Here is a 17,633-nt window from a genome sequence, read left to right on the forward strand (position 1 = left end):
CTTCCTCAAAATTAAGCAAGCTACAGAAAGACATTTAATTTTAGACCAGTTTTCCTACTCTACCACGAACAGTGACATAGAATATTGTCCTTGGATTTTGTAGCCATTTTTTGTCCTGGCACTTCCAACATAAAAGCCTGAGATGAGTGTCCCTGTAAAATTGAGTTCCTCTTACTCTTTGATACCATCTGTCATCATACCAGCAGGTGTTAATTGTTCCTGTGAGAATATCAAAACGAATCCTACTAAGGCTAACGGTGGGGGCGTGTCCTGCTACATCTTAGTAAGGAGGTCCAAATCATAAAAGGATATGTGGTGTCCATTTCCACATGCAAATAGTACACTTTCAACTGCAATGAAGTGGTCAATTCCCTAAAGACACTCTAAGCATCTGCCCAATGTGCTAAATGAGTTAGTCCCCTTATCAAACTGATTAGAACAGACAAATTAATTGGAAAGGACATTCATTGCATAGTTTACTGGAGTGAATAAAACCCAACTTGTGAGATAACAGAGGCTTCCCTTCTGTGTAGAAAGATGGAATTTCTGCTGGTTACACATGGCACAAACAAGGAAAAATGAAACCCTGAATTGCACTCATTTAATGATCTACCTCTCTAGGTATTTGTAAGCTGGAAACATTTAACCTTCCCCTTTATATTTTCTTGGAAGCCAGAAGAAAATGCTCTGGTTGGATTATTTTTTAAGCTTTCTTCAGATTTTATTTCCATTTCGTAGATTGGTAAAACCTTATCGAAAGAGGGTTTGGAAACCACAATATGGAATCTGGCCATTTAGCTTGAATTATAAAGTGATGCTTTTTACATGTTTTGTGCAACTGAACATATACACCCATGGATGCCTGTATGTGTAAAGAATGCATGGCAGCAAAGTATAATTGAAATTACCTACATTCATACTTTGTGTTCATGCTATAATTAAGTTCATTAAGTAAATGACAATTACGTTACTAAAATTGCATTGCTAAAAAGTTAAACTACCATCAGAGTCTCACAAATTGACCAGAAAGCTAATCATTGTTTTGTTGATCTCTTTTTTTTTTCTGATGTAAGAACCTATAACAAGAATAAAGCACTATTTTGAGAACTGAAGTGTGAAAACTAACATTATCTCCTAATTTGATACCAGACATTAATTGAGGCTTATATTTTATAGTTAGTGATTGAGAGAAATTTCCACATCTGTGTAGCTTTTTAGTTGTCCACATAGTAGGTCCCCAAATTATACCACAATGAAATGAGAGTAGAAAACTAGCGATGCAATTTACCAACATGGGTAGGACAGACTTTTTCTTAAACCTTCTGTTTATATGAAAGAGACTGTAACAGATTGCAGAAGGATCTGTTTGTTTGGGTTGCAGTCTAGGAAAGTAGGCCACATACTCACAAATAAGCCAAAACATTACCTAGGGACTGGGGGAGGTTTGAATCGTTTAAGCAGAAGTCCAAACAGACTTTTCTCCACTCTCCCAAATGTATTCACAAGACAAAGGTAAATACAATGACATCCATTGCATTTTCATTTACTGATGTCTTAGAATTAAGTTCAACATTTTATTCTGCTGTATTTTCAACACTAAAAGTACATACATGTATACCCACACATATGCTCACACATTTCTTCATGTGCACACACACACACATCCTGGCACTCATGCCCACACATTCTCTCTTGCTGTCCAATCAATTCTGTTCTTGACCTAGGATAGCAATAGATACACATATGCATTTGCGTTTTTGAAAAACACTTAGCTTGCATATAGGTCAAGACACTAATTCTTCCCTCTGCGATTAATATATATTTTGCATATGTAAAAATTGGCATTTTTATACATTTACTATTTTTTAAGCAGAAGATAAACTGAAGCAGAGTGCACTTTATTTATTTAATTCCATTTGTTTCCAGTGAATATTTGAATTTGCTCTACAATTTACAGAAATGTTTTAAAACTTCATAATATTCTTCATAGTTACAAAATACATGAGGAAAGAGAAAATTTGAGGGAAAGACTAATAAGCAACAATGAACCAGAATTTGATACTTTTTGGAAATTCTCAACCTATCCAGATTGCAAAAGATGCTAAAATTTTTAGATTAACTATTGGAAGTGAACTCCAAATATAAAGCCAAGGATGTAGCTGGACAACCATGGCTAGTCCCTCAAAGCAATAAAGAGTTCAGAGTACTCTCTCACATAAAGGGCTTTTAAAGAGATTAAACATGTGACTCAGTAATCTACCCAACCATCTCAGCAGAAACCAGGAATAAAGATGGGATTATCCAGAAAAGATATGTGGAGGGTGCTCTTAACTAATGGTATGAATCTCTGTGACATACACAGGAGATCCACAGAATTTGACAAACGTATGCCATGAGAAACACTGTCATCTTAGACTGAATGGCACAGTGGGAAGATAAAATGAAGAAAATATGACTCCAAGTGGACAGCCTTAGCTCCAGAGGTACAGGGCAGAGGCCAGATCTATGTATGAAGAAGCCAGAATCATGAGTCTGAAAGAAAGAGCTTCAAGCCACTGAGGAATATTCCCAGGTATGAAATTGTTTGAGGGCTAGTGACTCCTTTATTTCTCTAATATCTTCCCTTCTGAATTGACAAGGTAAAAAACTCTGACCCATACCCTAGTTATATTATTTAGATAATGAAATTTGGAGCATTTTAGCTCAAAACATTTAATGAGATTTTAGACTTGAGACAATGCTCTAAAGAATTTAGACATTTGAGGATGTTGGGATGGGATAAATATATTTTGCTTGTAAACTAGATGTGGTTCTTTATGATCCAGATGGTGGACTCAGGCAGGCTGAATAATGTCCTCCCACAAAAGATATCCACATCCTAATCCCTGATATCTGTATTACTTTTTATAGCAAAAAGGCAGTTTTCAGATGTAATTACATTAAAGATCTTGAAATAGAGAGATTATTCTACATTATCCAGGTAAGTTCCTAAATGCAATATGACCATGAAGACAGACATTGGAGTGGTGGAACCACAAGACAAGGAATATTGGCCACCACTAGAAAATAAAAGAAGAAAACAAAGTCTTCCTTATAGCCTCCAGAGAGAATGAAGACCTGCCAATATCTTGATTCCAGCCCAGCAATACTGCTTTCAAATTTCTGACTTCCAAAACTGTGAAAGAATAAACTTCTGTTGTTTTCAGTCACCCAGTAAGTAGTTTTTTGTTTTGTTTTGTCATAGCAGGAACAGAAAGCTAATAATACACAGTGAAAAAGAAATCAGTTCCAAAACCTACTGTCTCCTCAAATGTCTTACCCAATATGTACCTACGTGACCGGGCAATACACTTTCAAAGGACTGCTGGACACAGACATTCTGAAGCCAACCACCCAAGGTACCACAAGCAGTTACTTCAATTCTATATCTTGAACTTGGTTGCTCTTTGCCAACTAGAATTTAGAGTAATAATTGACCACATATCTGGCAATAGTACCTAAAGATTTGTCAGGCAGGCCAAGTTCTAACATCTTTTAGGGGTAGGGCAAGGGGACAGTTAGGAATATATATGGACATTTCCTCAGCACTTCATATCAACAACAAAACTCAAGTTTACACTGTGGATGTTACTGACAAATGAGGTTATGTATAGTGTCATGACATTCTGAGAACTTTACATTCATGTTTCATTATCATCTGTAGTGAACTGTCAATTGTTTTATAAATTCTAGAGTTATCCCATGATAAATAAATTTCTTTGCATTGATTTTTTTTTTAGCTAAGAGTTGAGTTGTGTTTAGTATAATACTTCAAAGCATTTTAAATGTTTCACAACTATGTTTATGACATTTCTTAATTTTCTTTAAAGATTGATGCAGGCTGGTGTGGTTCAGTTGATTGGAGCCATGCCCTGTGCACCAGAAGGTGGTGGGTTCTGTTCCCAGTCAGACCACATACCTAGGTTATGGTTTTGATCCCTGGTTGGGGTGAGTATGGGAGGCAACCGATCAATGTCTCTCTCTCACATTGATGTTTCTCTCTCTATCCCTCCCTTCACTCCTGTCTAAAATCAATTTTTAAAAAATTAAAGATTAGCTTGGCCAATGTGGCTCAGTGGATTGAGTATCATCCCATGGACTGAGAGGTCCTGGATCAATTCCCAGTCAGGGCACCTGCCCTGGTTGTGGCTCAATCCCCAGCAGGGGGTGTGCAGGAGGCAGACAATCTATTTTCTCTCTCACCTTGATGTTTCTCTCTCTTCCTTTTTCTTTCTCTAAAAAATTAATAAAAATATATTGAAAAAAATTAAAAATTACAGGCTCATTTGGCTAAATAAAATTAAAGATTTTTTTTTTAAGTAACGATTAACCCAGGCTTCTCTTAAAGGCTAAAATGCCCTGTGTGTTGATTACCAAAGTTGGTGTAGGGTAATCTTGTGCACATAGTTTCAGTCTGCTTGTCCTTTTGCCTCCTATTTGAGTGACTACTGTTCACCAGCCATTGACCTGGGAAATGCAGACACAGAATTTCTTGCCCTTATCAAGTTGACACACTAGTGGGGCTGACCATCGATACACACACAAATGCATTAATAAATAACACAAATAAAGAGATAACTATACATAATGGCAGCTGATTATAAGAAAACAGGGATAGTCCCTGTCAAGAGGAAGAAGTAGTGGAGCGTGTAGTGGAGACAGTTTTTGTTTTTATTTTTATTTTAAATAGAAATCATGGAACCAAGTTCTCACTGATAATTTGACATTTGAACAGAAATTATTTATTCCTGTTGCTCTCTACGTGTCATAGTTCTGAATGTTTTGGTGCGGATCATGTTGGGAATGTCTGACAAAGGGGTTTACTTGCCCCCATTAAAGTCAACTGCAGCATTTAAAAGAATTATAGCTCAAAATCAAATGTTCGAGAACAACATCAAATATAAATTTGATCCCATTGTGACACCTCCCGTTCAGAATGCTAGGTCTTGTCTTTTATACAGAAGAATAAATGTAGTCAGGGGAATCTGGTTAAAAGAGACACAAGCATTTCATCATAACAGAGGAAGCCATATGTGTGATTGGCATAGGAAACAGTCCCGAACTTGGTCAAATCATCATCTGAACCATCTGACTGACTGGTAGACCCAGATTCCAATAAACACGTCCTTGGTCTCCATGCCTCAGGCTTGGAGGGCTCCCAGGCCTGCTGGAAAAGCTGGAGGTCACTACTGCATAACACTGTCTCTGCTGCTACATATTTCAAATTCATATCCTTTCTTCTGCCCCCTCATCTGTTTCTAGACCACGGGTGCCCTTCCCACTGTGCATAAAATTAAGCATTAGATGGCTGCTTAGCAATCATGATGTGGTTTGTTTGTTTATTTTGGGAAATGCATACAGGGGGTGATTTTACAATTATCTTTATTCTCTGTAATTAATTTCCAGAGCATTAAATGTGAATTAGCCCTCTGTGTGGAGGGTGGACGCTACCACCCTAAGCAGGGAGAGAGGTTCCCCTTTCCAAAGTCTGGGAGAATTCTCTCTACCTCACTCTGTTAACTCGTTGTGGAGGGAAACACTAATGTTAGGAAGAAGAAAAGGGAACCTTGAGGAAGCTAATCTTGCTCTCTCTGGCCGCATCTCTCCCCAAGCTCATAATTGCTTTCTATAGCTTATGGCAAATCCTTGGAGGGTGGGCACAGGACCCTGCGGCACGCAGTAAGCCAAGATCACAATTTCCAATGCGTCAGAGAGCCCTGGTCTGATGACTGGTAATCCCGGTGGTCAGTTTATACAGAGCAGAGGAAGGAGCAATTTCAAAAGCACAATGAGCTCAGGTGCCTAAATGTGCCGACAATTTCTTTGGCATTTTAAGACAGACTTTTGCAAATTTCACATGTCACAACATGGTAAAATGTTACTGGAAAAGCAATGTGAACATTCTAATTGGTATGTTACCCTTTCCTTCAGAATGGACTGCTCCAAATCACACAAATTGAGTGTGGCTAAAGTACAACACATGATGGAATATGTCATGTTACATGCAAGTTTCTGTGGCAACCTTTTCATTATAATCACTGAATTTGTGATTCTGACATGTGACTGTCCACAGGAAGTATGCTTCATCTACTTTCTCCTTTGCCCAGAACCAAAAATATTAAAATGTATCTTTAGAAGTGAAGAAAGCCTTAAATAAGGCAAACATTTAAAGCCCACATGCTTACATCCAATAATGTGATCAATGGAACTGTTTGGTCCCACTAGTAAACAAATATCATCCCTCTAGTCACAGGACTAGTTTCATAAGTGTAGGTCACCTGAATGCTATATCTGTTTTAGAGACATTTTAAATTCCATTCTAAGTGGTTTGGAACATTTTGTGGACAAATTAATACTGAAATTATTGATAGAATCTTATACAGAAAAAAAAAAAAACTACTCAACTCTCTTCCTCTTCCTTTGTTCTTCATCTACATAAGTTTCACAGGAGTCACAAAAGTAATACAAATGTTACAAAGCAAAAGATGACTTCTCTGTTTCCAAGAACATATCTTCAAAAGAGGGCAAGGAATGGAGTGGCAAGGTACGGAGTGGTCAATCAGCGATCCACTGTCGATGCCCCGTATCTCTAGTTTGGAATCTGTTAAGGATTTCAATTCTGAGTTGCAAAATACCAGGGTCCCTGTCCTGCCACCTGCCCGATTTCTTCATTCATTGGGATAATAGAAACAATAGATGTCTACCTCCTAGAGTGGTGTGAGGATTCAAATCATGTGCATTGTCGGCTACATAACAAGAACTCAATAAATACTAGCCATTAATACTAATTTTACATGACACCTAGATAACTTTGGAATATATTAAATCTAAAATCTAACGTCACTTTAGAAAGCACCCAGAACTGGAGACACAAACCCAAATGTTTTTAAAGCCCAGATGAATAACATACAAAGGAAAACAGTTAGTGTGCAAGGGATTCCTGGTGACTAAGATATGGTGTAGGGTCCTGTTCTACCTAAAACATTTCCAACTCTCTGCCTTCCCCTTCCCCCACACACCTTACCCTCTTCCTCTATGACGTCTAGAACAAACAGAATGTATCCAAAAGCCAGAATGGCCCATGGCTACTGGGGTGTAGCCCCGGATTTAATGTTAGCCCCCTAGTTTTACAGAGCCTAAAACAGAGAAGGGTGGGCTTACCCAAATGTGTGTGCTTGGTTTGTGGCCAGAGTTTATGTCATGTGACTCTCTTGCAGGGTAAGAGTTTTCACTGTGAAAAATCTGACTACATACTCTACATACACACATTTTATTTTTAATCTTAAGGAAAATAGCTACTTGATAGGCAGCATCTGTCTCGTTAGCCTTGAAGGAACCATTGTTTACAGCTGTCTTGGAGTTCTGACATCTCTAAAGGCAAGTTAGGCAGCCGTCTAAGTAAACCTAGGAGCAGGTTCAGAGCCCTTGGCATCTCCCGTGTATTTCATGCGTGGTGCTCGACTTCCCTCGAGACTGAGTGAAACCTGCCTCACGTTCCTGTTTCTTTCTGCGTTAAGCACGGAGGTCCTGTCTCTTGCTCATAAAAACTTTGCCACTAGGTGGAAACCTTTAAAAGATGATAGCTATTTCTTTCTCTGCCGGATCAGATTGAACTCAAATCTGGAGTCAATGTCAGAAGTTTAAAAACTTTATTTCCACTGAGTTTTTAAACTGTTTCAGAACTGAGACCTCGAAGAGGCTCTGAAACAACAGGATATTTCATTCCATTTAAGTCTAAATTATCTTCAAAACTACGTTGAGAAGGAAGCCGTTCAGCATATACATATGTGCATCGCCTGAACGGAAGCTCAGTCCAAAAGCATTTGGAAAAGACTTCTCTTTGCTTTTGTCCGTCTCTCCATGGCTTGTGTTAGGCCTTAACATCATTTTATTTTGCATTTTCCACCTAACCCTCTTATCCAATGGTTAGCACGTCGACACCACCCACCTCCGCTTGAAAGGTTCATTAGGCACTAAACTAGACCTTGGTTTGATTTCGGCCTTGGAGCACCGGGTCTCCGTCTCTCGGGAAGTTGCCTTTTCCTGCTCTGAGCCATTTCCAGCCGCCGGAGAGCCCAGAACAAGCACCCTTGGCAGTGAGTGTCACGTTGGCTGCCATCATCTGATAGCGACACCCCTGCCTTGCCCTGTTCGAATTCAGATTCAAGTGTTTAAAGAATTCAGAACGCAGGCATGTTCTCGTGCATCCACACGCAGACATTCTGAACTTGAAGGGACTTGGATTTATTTCCTAACCAAAACATCAATAGCTACCTTTTGTTGTTTTGTTGTTGATGTTGTTGTTTGTTGTTGTTGTGTTTAGCTGAAATGCATTAAAGCACTGTGGTTCTAGAAGCTAAAAATAAACTGGCACGGCTTCCAGAATAATTCCTGGGATTATCGGGAGCACCCTGGGACACGCACCGTGACTGAAGTGGACTAGCTAGCTGGGTGCCTGGGCGGATTCGGGTTCTCTGCGCGGGGTGTGCAGGTAGCGGGTGCTTCCGCCCAGCCAGGCCGCCGCAGGTGTGATCGCAGCCCGGGTTCGGAACGCCTGAGCGGCGTCTGGGGGAACAGGGGCGGCGCGTTCCCCACAGTTCACTGGTGACATTCAGGGATGTTCTGGCCATTCCTCTCAAGCATCTGGCGGTACCGTCTGCTGACAGCAGGCAAACAGATTTGATGGATCAGTGTTGAGTCTGGAGTGGAAATGTTCTTTTCCCCAACGTACCCAGATCCTTTTCAGGGTGTCTGAGAAAGCTTTACTTCGGAGCTGGGATGTAGAAACTACCTCTAACCGTCCATTAATCTAATACCTCTGTAGGGGGGAACCTGCCATAGTAAGCCTATGAGCAAATGTTGATTCAGATAGCCAAAGGAAGGAGAAATCTGCAGTGTCTTTGATATTCAGAATCCTGTTATTTTAGAACGATAAGGGCCATTAGAATTAAATGCAACAGAATTATTTTATTTTTCCCAGTGAGAAGAAGGAAATCTAGAAAGGTCATGTAGTTTGCACACAGTTCCTATGTGGAAACTGGGGCTTTTGAATCTCAATCTAGAGATCATTTTAAGGCACCTAAACACTTCATTCATTCAGTTTCTGTAATTTATATACAGGAGCATTTCCAACCTAGCAGCAAGTACAATCAGGGGACAGGGCGAGGGGCCAAAAAAATTGAGGGAAAATACTGATGTCCAGGCCCCAGTGCAGTCCAATAGACTAGAATAAATCTCTAGGTCAGGCCCTGACATAGGTAAGTATGCATGTGTGTGTGCGTGTGTGTGTGTGTTTATGTACATGTGCATGTGTATGTTGTGTGCCTGTATTTAATTCCCAAGCTGAATCTAAAATGCAGGAGGACTGTTAACCAGGGGTTCAGGTGTTGATCAGAAAATCAGTGGCCTGTCCTATTCTCCCCTGCATTCGGCCAGTTGCTTGCTGTCAAGACTCCCCAACCAAAACTTCTCCTACCAAATGCTTCGGAACACAACTCTGCCTCTTCCCATAGGATAACATGCTGCAAATAGAAACTGTTTGGGCATAGCGATTCGCAAAATGCTGTCAGTAGCCCCCAATAATTCAGCTCCTTTGCAGTAAATGCCACTTGGAGCATGTTCTTTAAGATACCCCACTTTACAAATTGCAGAACGATGAGGATCAACAAAGGGAACCGAAACAGAAACGCCTGCATGGCGTCGGAAAAGGAGTCGGCTCGGCATCCCACTGTTGATGTAATTGGATATACACCCTCAGAACGTTTCTAGCAAAGTGTAATACTTAACTGTCACTAGACTCACAGGAGTCAATTAGGACCTTGGGTGACTAGTGCTCCAGTTTCTCAAACACCTTCTAAAAATGGAGCTCCTACACATTTTTTTGGGAAGAGCAACTTGCTTTTCTTTTTTTTTTCCTTTGTTGATTTTTGAAAGACAGGAAGTGAGAGGGAGAGAGAGATAGAAACACTGATGAGAACAGCAACATCAATTGGCCGCCTCCTGCATGCCCCCCACTGGGGATCAGGCCCACAACCTGGGCATGTGTCCTGACTGGGAATCGAACCAGTGACCTCTTGGTACATGGGTTGACACTCAACCACTGAGCCACATCGGCCGGACAAGAGCAGTTGGCTTTTCATCTGTGTCTCTGTTGACATTAAGTCCCTTGTGTGTGGCAGTGGAAATCTGCAAGAGAATGGGGTGTTCACAGAAACACAGCACTTCCATCCATGACACTCGTCTGTTGTACAGCTGTGGCCCTTCCTGTCCCATCTCTGTCACTATGACAACCTCCTGACTCACACGGAGGGACTAGGGGGCCGTGGAAATACCTGGATGAATGTCCTGCTGACAGACTGTTAGGGCCTGTGGTTTGCCGTGGCCACCACCTGGCCCACAGTCAGGAGACCTCCTGGAAGTGACATGCTTCTCAGAGGACTTGGGACAAGAGAGTTCAAAGTCTTCATTGGGGGACGGTGAAGACGGGAGGCTGACTAGGGGTAAAGCCACAGCACTCTCCACATCTGTGCCCAGACGGGGCACCAGGACACCTCCTAAAGGCCCTACCTGCAGTGTCTGTGTGCTGTCCGGCCACCAGCCAGGAAGCAGGATGGAAGGGCCGCCCCTCCTCCACAGAGACACAGAGCACCTTCGGCACCGTGGGAACACGGGTCTTCCTCCTCCTTCCTTGCCCCTCTCTGGATGCTACTGATTCCTTTCCCTGCCCCTACACGTTCCTGTGGGAAACTTTACTATGTTCCCCTAAATAATGCTGATTAGATGTTTGTCATGTTTACCCAGAAAATTAAAATATTTCATTCACTCTTCAAAACTGTATTTGTTCTGTGGGATTTATACACTGATATAAAATGCTGATAAGAGACATCAGTGAGAAACGTTTAAAAATGAGAAAAAGACATGTTTATGTATTGGAAAACAGTAAGGATGCCCATTGATCTATAGGTTAAATGCAGTTTCTATCAAATTCTCAGCAAGATGCTTTGTTGATATAGACAAACTTATTCTAAAATTTATCTGGAGAGCTACAAACACTAGAATAAATAAAACAATCTGAAAGAGAAGAATAATGTGGGAGGAATTAATCCAACCAACATTGAGGCCTGTTATACAGCTACATGAATCAACAGAGCGGTACTGGTGGAGGAACCGACATGTGGATCAATACGACAAAATAGAGAGCAGAAATAGACCCAAACAAATAGGCCCAACTGGTTTTGGACAGAAAAGCAAAAGCAGTTCAACAGGGGAAGGATAGACCTTTGAACAAATGGTATTAGACCAATTAGACATCTATAGGTAAATCCATCAAACAATCAATTCTCAACCAACCAATCAATGATCCTTAATCTATATTTCATATTTTATACAAAAATTAGCCCAAAATGGATCATAGGCTTAAAATGTAAAAATGTACAAGGTTTTGAAAGGAAAATAGAGTAATTTTTTAGGTTCTAGGGCTAGGCAGAGTTCTTAGATTTGGCATAAAAAAAATGTGATCCATAAAAGGAAAAATCAATAAAATGAACCTCTTCAAATTAAAAGCCTTTGCTCTCCAACACACTATATTCAAAGGATGAAAAACAACAAGTGATATGCACAGAAAGACAGACAAAAAATAGATTAGAAGAAAATACCTGCAAACAATTTATCCAACATAGAATATATGAAGATTTCTCAAACATCTATAGGAAGAAAAAAAAGGAAATGAACAAAAGACATGAACAGACATTTTACCAAAGAAGATAAATAAGTAAACAATAAATATTCAAAATAATTAAGATTATTAGCCATTAGGGAAACCTAAATTAAAGTTCCAACAAAATATTACATATTAGAATGCCTAAAATAAAGAATAAGCCTGGCCAATGTGACTCAGTGATTGAGTGTTGACCCCTGCCCTAAGAGGTCGCCGGTTTGATTCCTGGCCAGGGCACATGCCCAGGTTGTGGGCCCGATACGCAGTGGGGGGCATGCAGGAGGCGGCCAATTGATGTTCTCTCTCATCCATGTTTCTACCTCTCTCTCCCTCCCTCATCCTCTCTCTAAAATCAATAAAGAAAAAAATAAAAAAATAAGGACAACACCAAATGCTAGTGAGAGTGAGGAGAAACTGGAATACTCCTGCACTGCTGATGAAAATGTAACACCGTATGTAGTCACATTGGCAAATAATTTGAAATCATTAGGTATATAATTTGGCATTTTCTTTTCTTTTTTAAATTTTTTTAAGATTTGAGGTTTTGCATTTTTTTTTTTTTTATCCTCACCCAAGGATATTTTTCCATTTTTTGTACAGATAGAGTGGGAGGGAGAGAGAGGAAAGGAGAGAGAGAGAGAGAGAGAGAGAGAGAGAAACATCGACGTGAAGGGACACATCGAGTGGCTGCCACCCGCACAACCAACCAGGGCCGGGGACAAACTGCAACCGAAGTACATGCCCTTAGCGGTAACCGAACCCGGGTCTCTCTGGACCGCAGGCCGACGCTCTAACCGCTGAGCCAAACTGGCCAGGGCTTTGCATTTTTTGTAATTTTTTTTTTCCTTTCTTTATTTTAGAGAGAGAGGAAGTGAGAGGGAGAGAGAGATAGAAACATCGATGAGAGAGAACATTGATTGGCCGCCTCCTGCATGCCCCACAACCTGGGCATATGTCCTGACCGGAAATCGAACCAGTGACCTCTTGGTGCATGAGTTGACGCTCAACCACTGAGCCACACCGGCCAGACAGCATTTTCTTATAAAACTAAATGTGTAACTACCATGCAACCCAGAATTTGCACTCTTGAAAGCTTACGTCAGAGAGATGGAAATTGTGGTGGCGGACAAACCTGTGCACAAATGCTCTTGGGAGCTCTATGCGCAACAGCCAAAGGCTGGAAACAACCCCGATTTTCTTCAAATGGTGAATGGTTACACACACCGTCGTCCCTCCGCACCCGGGAATGCTACTCAGCAATAAGACAGACTGAGCTATGGATCCACAGACCACCTTGGATTCTCCAGGGAGTTATGCGGAGTGAAAGAAAAAAGCCAGTTCCCAAGGTTACAGACTATATGACTCCACACATACAATATTATTGAAATGACAGAATTATATCATGGGGAACAGATTAGTGGTTGTCGAGGTTTAGGGATGAGGTGAAGGGGGAAGTGGATGTGGTTATAACAGGGCAACAGGTGACCTGTGGTGATGAAAACATTCTGTATCTAGACTTTAATGTCACCGTCCTGGTTGGGACATTTTACTATTAAGCTTGCCATATTGGTTAAACTACGTAAAGGGTGCAAGACATCGCTCTGTATTATCTCTCTTTTTTCAGTTTCATCATTCTGCTTTATTGCTTCCACCCAAAGCTCCTTCCAGCCCCTGAGGCAGCAGAGACCTTACTGAGGAAGCCCGTGCGACACTGACAGCTCATTGACTGAATTTGCTGTCCCACGTGCTCCAGGAGCTGGGGATGGGCAAGTGACCCCAATCCCATCGTGAGGTCTACTTAGAATGAGTATTGGGAAGTTTATCAATGGCTAGATCCTGGTGCCCTGGATTCAGCCATGGCCAAGATAACCTGACCTTGGTGGTCAGATATTGCACAAAGAATATACAAACTAGGAGTGTTCTTATTCATGTTATAGAAGCAAAAAGGCACCCCTTCACACACATTTTTGGTTATCTACCGAAAGGAATCTTGGTGGGTTTTTTTATAGTTTAGTATTGATTTTATTTTGGTTACATCTGTTTTATTTTTATTTATTTTGTTGTTGAAAGTAGTATAGATGTCCCTCCTTTTTCCCCCCACTGACACCCTCATCCCTGCTCCCCCACCCCCCTCCCCCTCCCCCTCCCATCCCCCACCTTCACCGCACTGTTGTCTGTGTCCATCGGTCATGCATATATGCATATAAGTTCTTTGGTTTATCTCTTTCCACCCCCTACCCTCCTTCCCTTTTAAAACTACATGTGAACCTGCAAAGATCTCAAAATAAACGATTTGGTTAAAAATTTATTTTTCTTTTCAAAAGTAAGGCCATCAAATGCTGTCTTGTATATACCTAACCAATGTGTTTAAGTACTAAAATACTTTTCTTTTTGATTCTCTCTATGGCTTAAAACCATTTATTAAAATCATTTTTAGCACACATGAAATTGGAGAGGCATGATTTTTAGTAACTTAAGAACATTTGTAAGTAAGTAAGAACTCAGGAGAAACAGACTTGAAGTCTACGTAGTCAAGACTCAGTTTTTATTAGTGCTAATCCCCTTAGGTGCATGGCAGGCACACGACAGACTCTCAGATCCTTGAGGACCAGGTTGAGAACGACTGAAAGAGAAGCGGTTCTGGTGACACTGTAATAATCTTGGTGGTGGGGATGGTGGCCATGACCACGCTAACTTTGGGATTAGAGATGTAAGTTTCATTTTGCAAATCAAAACTTTTCCGTGGGGCAATTAAGTACTCAGAGTCTAGAATAAGATTCTGTTCATGTGTTTGTCCTTATTTTATTTACGAGTATTCTTCACTTTAAAATCAGCTAGCGCTTTTTCCTTACATTTGAAGCCTTTAGCAGATGGTGTGGGTTATTTGTTTATTTATTTTTGTTTTATTCTTAAGGGATCTTGTAAAACTAACCTCACTTCTGTCTGACTTATTAACCCAGCTTCAAACCTTGTTGTATCTTTGCTATTTTCTCTTTCCCTCACTCTTTTAAATACTATGCTCCTACATGGAGACTCCTTTACAATATTGACAATATTTCCAATTAAAAATTTAAGCCACCCACAGAAGGTCATTTAACCCTTACCTTTAGGGTGTATGTCTATGTAATGAATTCTCATGAAACGATGCCCATTCACACGGATGGCCAATCTCTGTTGAAATGTCCAGCTTCTCTTAGAGGAAAAAAAAAACATTCCAACATATACACTTGGACAAGCGGGCCATGTGTTGTGTTAACATGTTTAAAAATGTAAAGCGGTGTTGTGTATTCGAAAGTGACATTTGAAGAAATGGGCCGATAGCATAATATTTCCTCCTTTACAAAATCACTGCCACCCAAAACTCCAGCCACAGAGCGTCCTTCCTGTCGATGCCCACTGAGAATTATCACCTTATCGCAAAAGTGACCCACGTGTTCCGTGTTCACACTAACTATACCTAGAGGTAAACATATCTTTTTTTTTTTTTTTTTTTTTTTTTTTACTGACGTCTGACTTTTCCCTGTTGCAATGTCTTTCCTGGTACCTGAGACGTGACCCACACATGATGTGTTGTTTGCAAACAAGATGCACCTAAGCGGGGCAGCTACAGAAGGTTTGATAAACAGATGGTGTTCTGTCCAAGGGTAAATGTTACCTTGCTATTTAATACGCTGAGAAATGTCCGTGAGGTGCCCTTGGGCTGAAACTCTTTGTTAACAAGCTATCAAGCTTAACTGAGATAACCTGTAGGAAATCTTTACTAAGCCCGTCGGCTCTTGGGAGATGCCTGTACGTATCAGCGTGATCCGGTCATCATCATCCTTAAAGATAATCCCTAAACTACTACAAGTTGTCCTCTGACTGTTGTTGAGTTAGTTCACATTCTCTAAAACCCCCACTTGTCTTCCTAGTCTAAGGCCTGTTTTCTTACAACTCTTGGGATATTTTTTTCTCGTATGCAAAAACTAGTCTCCCTTGAATTTAATTTAAAAGCTGTCTACTCTCCAAGTTCACGCATTTGAAATGGTAGAAAAAAAACAGGCAGTAATTTTCAGCTAACTTTCAATAAATTCTGAATGACAGAAAGATGCTGGGTCCAAGGCTGTAGGAAACATGAGAAGAATATTGATCATCTATTTGCTTCTCTGTTACTGGCCCCTCGAGACAGCACTGCTTGGGAGACATGTCCCTCAAGTAGAAGCTGGGGTGGCTGAAGGTTGCCCTAATTTTGGGTGAGGGTTGGGTGAAATACTGACCTCTCTTCTCTTTTTTGTGCATCATAACAATGTCCATAATAGTGAAGACGTCACACTGTCGCAGCTGCCCCAGGACAGTACCCTTCAAGGGATGATTCTGTTTGATGCTAAAATTGCTAATCGATGTTCCACAGATCAGCCCCTGCTGCTCCTGACCCTGCTCCACACTCTCCAGAATTGCCCACTTGAGACGTGTCTGGGTTTCTGATTAACATGCTGGTGTTCTGGTCAATGGCTGTCTCTTTAAAGTTCTCCCTTGGGGTCCCATAAAGTGATTTTCATATGTATCAAATTGATAATAATCAAATTCCAAGAGTCCCCAGGGTACCTTCTGATTCAGTGCTACTTTCTCCCGACGCTCTTACAGACAGAAAAACTAAACTTGTTTATGTTGATTATATAGATCTGTACACTTCAGAATAGATAATATGTAGGAAAATCAATTACCCATTAAAATTGTTGGCCCGGTTATCTATTTTCTTGTAGAAAAATATATACCTTTGTACCTTAAGGAAACTAAACACGAAAATATATTAATTTTTTTTTTTTTTTTACTTCTTTTAGGAAACTGAAATGTGTCTCTGTTAGATTTCCCTTTATTTTAATAGAAAGTTATTCTTTATATTGGGAAGAATAGTTTTAAGAGACATTAACCTAAATATATATTTGCATTCTTTACATATTACTGTAAGAATCACAAATTCATATCATAGTATAATTATGGCCTAAGATCATATTCTAGCATGTTCTCAGACACTAAAGAATATAAAAGGTATGACGTGTTTATATACAGAATGTGTATTATATATATGATTTATATATATATTTTACAAATATAATATATGCAAACTTTTATATATTTGGAGTTATTTAGAATCCTGTTTGTATTTATTACATTAGGTAGTTGTAACTATATTTTAAATATACTTTTAAGTTAATGACTGATAAGTTTCTAAGTTGAAACCTAAAATTTCTAATTATGTTGATGAACGCTTACTGCTTATCAAGGTTGCTGAGTTTTGTGATAAGTGGTCCAGGAAAAACTACTGTTTTAAGCTGATCTTTAAACTATCTATAGATTGTTTTAGGGTTAAAATGTTAAGTAACATTTTAAATATCCATATAAATCTTTTATTTTATTTGTTTATCCTTACCCAAGGACATTTTTGCATTCATCTTCAAATAGAGCAGGAGGGAGAGAGGGAGGAAGAGAGAGAGAAACATGATATGAAAGAGACACATCAACTGGTTGCCACCCACATGACCCCAACTGGGACCAGGGACAATTGCAACAAAGTACATGCCCTTAGCAGGGACCGAACCCGGGTCTCTCTGGTCCACAAGCTGACACTCTAACCACTGAGACAAACCGTCCAGGGCCATATAAACCTATTAATTTAGGAAAAATGTGGACAACACCAAAACAAAATTACATTAATGTTATACATTTGAGGGGGAAAAAGCCAAATTTTGTATTAATAAAGAACATCATTTGGACCAAATCATAATTAAACTTTAAAATTTGTAGATAATTAAAATATCTTGGCACTCAAATAAAATAATGAATGCCTTTCTTACCCTCAATCTATTATCCTGGTAAGATATTAATAGCCATCTTTGCC

Source organism: Molossus molossus, unplaced genomic scaffold (genome assembly GCF_014108415.1).
Source record: "Molossus molossus isolate mMolMol1 unplaced genomic scaffold, mMolMol1.p scaffold_m16_p_4, whole genome shotgun sequence".
Lineage (NCBI taxonomy): Eukaryota > Metazoa > Chordata > Mammalia > Chiroptera > Molossidae > Molossus > Molossus molossus.